The sequence below is a fragment of the Herpailurus yagouaroundi genome, unplaced genomic scaffold (assembly GCF_014898765.1).
Source record: "Herpailurus yagouaroundi ecotype Mexico unplaced genomic scaffold, PumYag 198, whole genome shotgun sequence".
Classification (NCBI taxonomy): Eukaryota; Metazoa; Chordata; class Mammalia; order Carnivora; family Felidae; genus Herpailurus; species Herpailurus yagouaroundi.
The window spans coordinates 27,332,867-27,341,875 of NW_024412429.1; the positions used below are offsets into that span (position 1 = coordinate 27,332,867).

General features: G+C 43.6%; 1 long non-coding RNA gene across 1 annotated transcript; it reads left to right on the forward strand.

Moving 5' to 3' along the window:
• The first annotated feature begins 32 nt into the window (after positions 1-32).
• On the forward strand, positions 33-6,246 carry LOC121013391 (uncharacterized). Its single transcript, XR_005782680.1, has 2 exons — positions 33-538; positions 5,242-6,246. It is a non-coding gene; the product is annotated as an uncharacterized LOC121013391 (long non-coding RNA).
• The last annotated feature ends 2,763 nt before the right edge of the window (positions 6,247-9,009 follow it).

Consider the following 9,009-nt stretch of genomic DNA (forward strand, 5'->3'; position numbering starts at 1 on the left):
CCGTGCCCGCCCTTTCCCGCCCCCCACCCACATCCCGGCGGGAGCCTCGCCTCTTCCTGCCACTCCAGTACGGCTCCCGTCTCCGCCCTTGCCACCGCATTGCTTCTACTGTCCTGCCCTCAGCTGTATTTTAGGCGGACGTGGAAACAAAGACCCATAGTTGGACTTTTATTTTGGGTTCAGTGGCCCACAAGCACTGAGGAATAGGCGTGGCAGTGGAAGCAGGCACGGGAGACGCAGAGCGCTTGGCGGAAGCTGTCCCGCCCCCTGGCTGAACGTTGGCTCCCACGCACTACAATTCCCAGCATGCCATTCGAGCAAGGGCGGAGGCGGAACCGGAGTGTCGTCATAGCAACTGAATCAACTACCTCGCGGAGACTTCTCAAGGTAAAGTTTGCTAGGCGCCATGAAAAACCGTGATTCTGTTTAATGACACCATGCCAAGCCCCTAAATGAGATTCTATTTCTGTTAATAACTACTCTGTTCAGACCCTATACAGGCGTTATGTCCCATCCTCACTACAATTCCATGAGGTAGGTGTTACCCTCTTTTTAGATGTGAGGACTTTGACACTCAAAAAAGCTAATGCACATTTCTCGTCACCAAAACAGTTCTATCACTATATACATTTCTTCTGGAGAAGGAATTGTGTATTGTGAGGGACAGAACTATCCTAAATGAGGGGCGAGATCCAGGTTTCATTCCCTCGTCTGGATGTCCTTTCCCGTGTAGGGAGGTTTTAGGTTTGTAGATCTTTAGATTGAAGAGGCAATGGATAGTACCACATATTTCTCCTGAATTTGTTAATGAGGAAGCCGTATCTAGAGATTGATATAAATACATCAATGCTAGAGAGGCAGAACAAAGTAGAACCCACGTATTCTAATTTGGGATGCCCTTCCACCATCACGCCCTCCATTTTAAAAAAATCGGAAAACTTTTTTAAACGTTTATTCATTTTTGAGAGACAGAGTGTGAGCAGGGGAAGGGCAGACAGACAGGGAGGCACAGAATCCAAAGCAGGCTCCAGGCTCTGAGCTGTCAACACAGAGCCCTACACGGGGCTCAAACTCACAAACCGTGAGATCATGACCTGAGCCGAAGTCGGACGCTTAACCAACTGAGCCGCTCAGTCGGTTGTCAGCAAGGTATCAGCAAGATATCCCAGTCTCAGCGAGATCTCAGCAAGAGGACAGTTCATCTTTCCAATATCTCTTCTCCAAGTTCTTGTTGTAGGAACACTCCAGCTTTAGAAGAAGGCTTGTGTTATAGGCTTAACCAGAAAGCAAAGTATACCATTGATCAGAAAATTAGCTATACTGCGTAACAACCCTTCCATCAGTTTTCTCTCCTTTGTTGAATTTTAATTTAATTTGAGCAGTATCGCCAAAGAGTACCACAAGACTAGTAAATACTTGTAGGGATAGCTTACAGTATAGCAGAGAGAGTAGAAGGGAGGGAGGGGGGCAGCAAGGCAGGGAGGAAGGGAAGGGTAGAAGAGGCCCTCATAACACATAATAACCAACAAGGAAATTTTAAGATGTTATTTAAAACCTAAACTGCTACCACTCTGCTTGTTAAGAGCTGTCAAGGGTAAATAAATCTTGTATAGGGAGAAAAGGGGAGATGATACTCTAAGAAGATGGCCCATTGTGTGTCATAATGGAGCAAGGAGTGTTGGAGCAGGAGGCCGAGTTTGGGGATAGGAAATTGAGAAAGTTGAATTGTTCTATATAATAATCTGGGAAGAATTGCTCACTGTAGTAGAAGGTAGGGGTTGGGAAATGTTGAAGAAAAGGACAGCAAAGAAGGGAGCAGAGTGAGAGGGGAGAGTCAAAGTGGAGGGAGGGAGAAGACTTTAAAAAGATCAATGAGGTCTGTTGTTCAGTTTGTAATTGGTAGTGTTCTAATTACACACACACACACACACACACACACACACACACACACACACACACGTCTTCCATGCTTCCAAACTTCAAGGTAAATTCTCTACAGGATCAAAGCTTTGTATGAACATTATGAAAATCAAGGAAAAGCATTGTGTTCTGCATCTTTGGGAGATTTACGGAGAATAAGAACAACGTGTGTGTAACAGTAACGTGATGTATAAACAGCACTATGTCAGGTGAAGGAGGAGCTTAGAGTCCAAGGTGAGTAGAAAATTATAAACCACAGTCTATGCTGTAATCTTGGAAAGAGAGGAGTTTCCCACTACATTAAGACAAGTATTATATTCCATTTTGCGTCACTCTTAAAGGGTAAGGGTACGTGGGATGACAGCTGGTAACATGCTGGTCTCTCCTACCAATCTGTTAGCTACTCATGAAAGGATCTAGGTTTTATACATCTTTATATCCCCAAAGTTTAGCGTAGTGTCTGGCATACAATAGAAAATTAGAAAATTTACATTCAATTAATGAATAAATGAGGAAAAAATTAGACCCATATGATGGCAAGTGGCAGATGGCATTATTAAATCAAGTGTCACCATAACTCAGATTACTTATTCAAGAATTAGAATTTAGATTGATTCTTAGTCATACCTGCCTCTGGTCTCCAGGTGGCAGTATTATCTCATATTAAATTGTTCTGAGACCAGATTCCATTTAACTTTGAGAACATAAATGAGTTAGAATAAAAACTGAATTCTTAGTTTATTTCTGTAATTGTACAGATCCAAAGAAGTAATAAAATATAATTACATGAGATTATGGACTTTTCCTCTAATTTCAACACAAACGAAAGCAGTTTCCAAAACCTTGATAATAAATACAAATTAGGGTAGTTGTTTACACAACACATGCATTCCTTCAAATTATGAAGTTGCATGCGTGCATGGTGCATGTGTGGGGGGGAGGGAGAGGGAGAGAGGAAGTGAGTGAGCAGTAATATGTCTAGAAATAAATAATCTCCCAACGAATAGCATGACCAGATTAAATGCAGGATGGTTGGATGAATGTGAATTTCAGAAACACAAAGAATGCTTTATTTGTATAAGTCCCATGCAATATTTGGGACACATTTATACTAAAAAAATACTCCTCATGTGTCTGAAAATCACCTTCAGCTGGTCATCGAGTTTTCCTTTGCTAAATCTGGCGGTTTTACCAACACGTATTCTGTTGCTGTTAATTCCAAAAGAAGCAGAACTTGACCAGGTCTGCAGACGCGGTGGTGTTGCCTTATTTGGAGAGATGGAAAGGAAGTAGCTCGTAGGATCAGCTTCCTCACTGCAAGTGCAACCTTCTGCTCATTGTAGTTACCGGTACAGATCAGAGTTCTGTAGCTGAGTAAATTATTTTCAGGAAACGGACCCCTCGGGCAAGTGCAGATGGTATAGTCTAAAGAGGTTATTTTATACAAACGCAGTGTTTTCTAGCATTCACGAGCCTGGTTGTAAAAGTCAAGCACTGTGAATAAGCAAGGAGATCCTGGATCCCTTCACCTCTGACTTACACTTTTCACAGGTGCCTGAGGTATAGCAGCTATGGCAATAGAAATAGAAGGATTGTTTATGAAATAAATCCTATTTCAAAAGAGTAAAGAAGTTTCTGATAAATTAAATCATATGTCATAGTTTCATGTACATTTGCATTTTTAACGTAAGCATTCCCTATCTTCTAGATAAAATGCACTTCAAAATTTCATTTGCCAATATTTCTGAATTCAAAATAAGCTTTCCACAGGAACATTATTGTGAATATAAGATCTTCAGATTACCTAATAAGAGTATATTTAATCGATTATATGACTGAAACACCATTTGTAGTTAAATTTTCTTTCAAGTTTAAAGTAATAAAAGTGTTTTTTTTAATTTTTATTTTAGAGACAGAGAGTACACATGTGCACGTGAAAGTGGGGGAAAGGCAGGGGGAGAGAGAGAGAGAATGTTAAGAAGGCTGCCTGCTCATCGTGGAGCCCAACTTGGGCTTGATCCCACAACCCCAGAGTCATGACCTGAGCTGAAATCAGGAGTCAGACGCTCAATTGACTGAGCCACCTAGGTGCTCCTGTAATAAAAGTATTTTAAAGATCAAGAAATATGGGGCACCTGGGTGGCTCAGTGGGTTAAGCGTCCGACTTCGGCTCAGGTCACCATCTCATGGTTCGTGAGTTCGAGCCCCGCGTCAGGCTCTGGGCTGATGGCTCAGAGCCTGGAGGCTGCTTCGGATTCTGTGTCTCCCTCTCTCTCTGCCCCTCCCCTGCTCATGCTCTGTCTCTCTCTGTCTCAAAAATAAATAAAACATTAAAAAAATTTAAAGGTTAGGGCGCCTGGGTGGCGCAGTCAGTTAAGCATCCGACTTTAGCCAGGTCACGATCTCGCGGTCCGTGAGTTCGAGCCCCGCGTCAGGCTCTGGGCTGATGGCTCAGAGCCTGGAGTCTGTTTCCGATTCTGTGTCTCCCTCTCTCTCTGCCCCTCCCCTGTTCATGCTCTGTCTCTCTCTGTCCCAAAAATAAATAAACGTTGAAAAAAAAAAAATTTAAAGGTCAAGAAATAGAGGGGCACCTGGATGACTCTCAGTCAGTTAGGCAACTGACTTCGTTTCAGGTCATGGTTTCACGCTCTGTGAGTTCTAGCCCTGCATCAGGCTCTTGCTGACAGCTTGTAGCCTGGAGCCAGCTTTGGATTCTGTGTCTCCCTCTCTCTCTGGCCCCCCCCCCCCCCAGCTCACACCCTGTCTGTCTCTCCAAAGTAAAATAAAAACATAGAAAAAAGATCAAGAAATAGAAATGTTTTAAAAATATTAAATATTCATATTTGGTGAAATTCAATGACCTATGTTTATTTTTCTCTGACTCTGGGCCAGAAGCCATTCTAAGGGCTTTAGATGAATTAACTCATTGAATCCTGCTAATAACTCTAGGACACAGATTCCATTATGATCCCACTTCACAGATGAGGAAACTGGGGCAAAGGATAAATAGCTGCCCAAAGTCACACAGCTACGAAATAGTAGAACTGGGATCTGAGCTGGCCTATGGCTTCCTTAGGCACTGTTCACCATAGTTATTTTAATTTAAAATAAAGAGGCAAGGGGGGCACCTGGATGGCTCAGTTGGTTAAGCACCCGACTCTTGATTTTGGCTCAGGTCACGTTCTCACGGTGGGATCGAGCCCTGCGTTGGGCTCCACGTACAGCATGGAGCCTGCTTAGGGTTCCCTCCCTCCCTCTCCCTCTGTCCCTCCCTGGTGCGCTTGCTTTCTCTGTCTCTCTGTCTCTCTCTCTCTCTTTCAGAAAAAAAAAAAAAAGAGAAACGGGTAAGGGACTTATCTGAGAAGACTTTGAAGGTGGCCTCTATCTGATCACTGTCTGGGATAGTGCACCGTATTATTCATTAAGCCTAGAACAGTTCAAAGTGAATGACTGTTTTTTTTGCTCAATTCGGTATAGCATGAATGCCACTTTGGTGCCTACCAACCACAATGGTGTTATTTTGGAGTTTGCAGATGGACCAAAGGATGTCAGAAAGGGAGAAGGATTTACCTGAGGTACCTGGCTAAGAGTTCACGAGAGGTGGAAGTGGATGAAAGAGGACAGTGTGCCCTGTTTGTACAGCGTGAGAAAGAGGTTTCTGGGGTGGACATCAGTTATTGAGCCGAGACCCGGAAAGAAGAATAAAAAGGCGGGGGATTTAACTTTGCGTGATCATTTCCATGAATGGGAAAGGAGAAGTAGGAGGGATACTGCCCTGTGTCCCTGTTAATTCTCTCTCACTCGCTTAGAGCTATGATTGCCTGAGGGGGGTCTTGTGCCCCAGTTGTGGCAGTGGTGGACTCATCGGAGGCCCCTGCTCGGGGCTGTGACCTCTCACGGGCTGAAGGCACAGACTTCAGTTCCCAACTGGCCGCCGTTAGATGCTTGGCCTACCCTTTACCCTCCCTCAAAGAGAGTAGAGGCGGTGAGGGTAGAGGGCAAGAGCCCTGAATGTCCTGTGTAGGGAACAAGCTTCTGAACCTCCTACTAACTAGTTCCCCAACCTTGGGCGCCTGTTGCCTAAGCTGTGAAAACGGAGATGATACCACCTGTTTGGCGATGAAGGCACCTGGCAAATACTTGTTCTGGTCCCGCTTAATCTTCACGACGGTATGAGGGATCGTTCCCATTTTCCAGATGTGGAGAAGGAGGCTCAGAGAGGCTAACACGGTGGTGGAGATGGGCACCCCTGTCGTGTAGCCCAGCCTCTGCTGTGCTGCCTGCGGTAGAAAAGGAGATCACTGAAATAAAATGGTTTACCATGTTCTTCCAGAGTGAAAACTTTAAAAAGCATTTTGCTACTTCAGTCTTCATAAATAGGAAAAAAAAATAAGTAAAACCTAGAAATGTATTTTCCTAAGGTAACAACAATGGAAAGGTTTCTGAAAGGAAAATATATTTATATACATTCAAAAAAGCTTTGCAATGATTAAGCATACACTCGTAGCAATTCGTTCATTATAGTGACTTTTATTTTAAAATTATTATTTGGGGGGGGGGGTGCCTGGGTGGCTCAGTCAGTTAAGCATCATGATCTCATGGTTTGTGAGTTGGAGTCCTGCATTGGGCTTTCTGCTGTGAGCACAGAGCCCGCTTCAAATGCTTCATCTCCCTCTCTCTCTGCTCCTCTCCTGCTCTCTCTCTCCTAAAAATAAACAATAAATTTTCCTAATAAAAGAAAAATTTTTAAACATTTTTTAAAAATAAATTTTTTTTTTTTTTGAGAGAGAGAGAGAGAGAGAGAGAGAGTGCGCACAGTCAGGGGAGGGACAGAGGGAGAGAGAGAATCTCAGGCAGGCTCCTGGCTCAGCACAGAGCCAGTGCAGGGCTCAGCCTCACGACTATGAGATCGTGAGATCATGACCTAAGCCAAATTAAGAGTCAGACGCTTAACTGACGCAGCCACCCAGAAGCCCCTAAAAATTGTTCTTCACATCACAGGTAATGCGAGCTTGTTCATTCACTATGTATTTACTGAGTATCTACTCTATGCCACATATTTCCTAGATTAAGTGAACAATACAGACAAAAATCCCTGTTCTCCTGGAGCTTGTATTCAAATGTGAGCATGGCCAATTATGCCTGAATTAACCAAATCATTGCTATAGAATAGAAAGGGATGACTCTTAGGGGAAAAGATTGAGCTGGGAAAGGGCTGTGGGTGGGTTATAGACACGGCATTCTAGGAAGGCAGGTGAGGTTTGAGCAGAGACTTGAAAGAAGGGAGGAACTGAATCTTCGGACTATCTGGGGTCAGAGCAGAGGAAGGACCAGCACCACTGTGTGAGATGGGAGCATGCCTGGTGTGTGAAGCAGAGAGAGAGGGAGACACAGAATCCGAAGCAGGCTCCAGGCTCTGAGCTGTCAGCACAGAGCCGGACACAGGGCCCAAACTCACGAACTGGGAGATCATGACCTGAGCCGAGGTCGGATGCTTAACTGAGCCACCCAGGCACCCCTCAAGTTTTTGGCCAGAGCACCTGCAAGAAAGATTTTCCATAGACTAAGATGGGAGGACTTATGTGTTGAAGTGTGTGGGAGGGGGCAGGAAGTTCGCTTTTGGTTGTGTCATATTTGACTTGCTGATATTTAGACGTCCAACTGAAGACATTGAATAAACAGTCGTATATTTAAGCCTGGAGCCCAGATCTTGCCTGCAAATATAAATTTGTCCAGCATATTATTGGTATTTAAAACCATGAGATTCCATGAGATCACCAAAATAACACAGACAGAGAAAACTACCAAGGACTGAACCCTGGGAAAAAGGAGGAACCAGCAAAATTAGAGAACGGAAACAGGAAAGACTAGCAAAGGAGAAAAGAAAAAATATCCACAGAATGTGTAGCATTCACATTTTGGTATATATCATTCCAGACCTTTTTTCTTTGTATGTAAATGGCTTCCTTTTTTAATAGTTAATTTTAGAAATGTATTCTAAAATACCACTTTATGGATCTCTTTAAAAACAAATTTTGAGTAGATTAACGTACGTAAGTGGTCTTAAAGTAAAAGGTAGTAAAAATTTTATAATGAAGAGAACTCTCCTCTTCAGAGACAACCTGTGTTATTGGTTTCATCTCATGCATGTATAAGTGTATGGATATATGTGTACATGTGTGTATACAGACATGTTTCCCCTACACCCTTAGCATAGGCACATTGTTCACTTAACAATGTATCTTACATTTTGTTTCATATTGACATATACAGAACTACCACTTTCTGAATATAGTAGGATATCAAGAGTTAATTGATGATAGCTGCCCAATTTTCTAGTCAAAACTGTTAAGTAACATGCCTTGAGGCCCCTCCCCCCCAGCCCCCACCTCCCCAGCCTTCCAGCCTCCTGCAGAGCTTCTGGTCTGTCTCCCCTTTGATCCTGTTTATTCCTTCTGATCATTCAGTTCTTAGAATTTCTTCTTTTTCTCCTTATGGAAACATATCTACCGGGAATTGTAACCTCTCGTGGTTTTTGTTTTCTTTTTGTCCTGAGAAAATGTAACTGTTCATTCACTAAATATTTGGTAGGGATTTTCTACCTCTTTGGAATATAATGTGGGGTAGGGGACAGAGTCTACAGGAGCTCATCCTACCTGGAGATGCAGGCTTGTAAACAGGTGATTACAGTGCCCCATTTTACATGTGGTGACAGAGAAATGGACAGAATGCTTTGGCAGCCTGGGGAGTAGAAGGGGGAAAGGGGAGACTGACCTGGCATAAAAAATGAAGCTACTGTGAGACAGCCAGCCAGAGGTACAACTTACGTGACCAAACAAAATGGTTTCTGTCCTCGGGCCTAAGGGTAAGGACCAAATTCCTTGGCCTGGGTGAGCATGCCCTTCACAACCTGGCTCCGGGTATCTGCCTCCTCTCCCTCGGCCCCTTACTTGCCACTGTGTCCTTGGAGGCACTTCCATAACTCTGCTCTCGTGAGTTCTTCTTCCTTGGCCGAGAATGACCCTGTATCCTCCACCTCTCAACAGCTCAGTAATCATAGTGATAGCATCATCACGAGAATGAGAATAA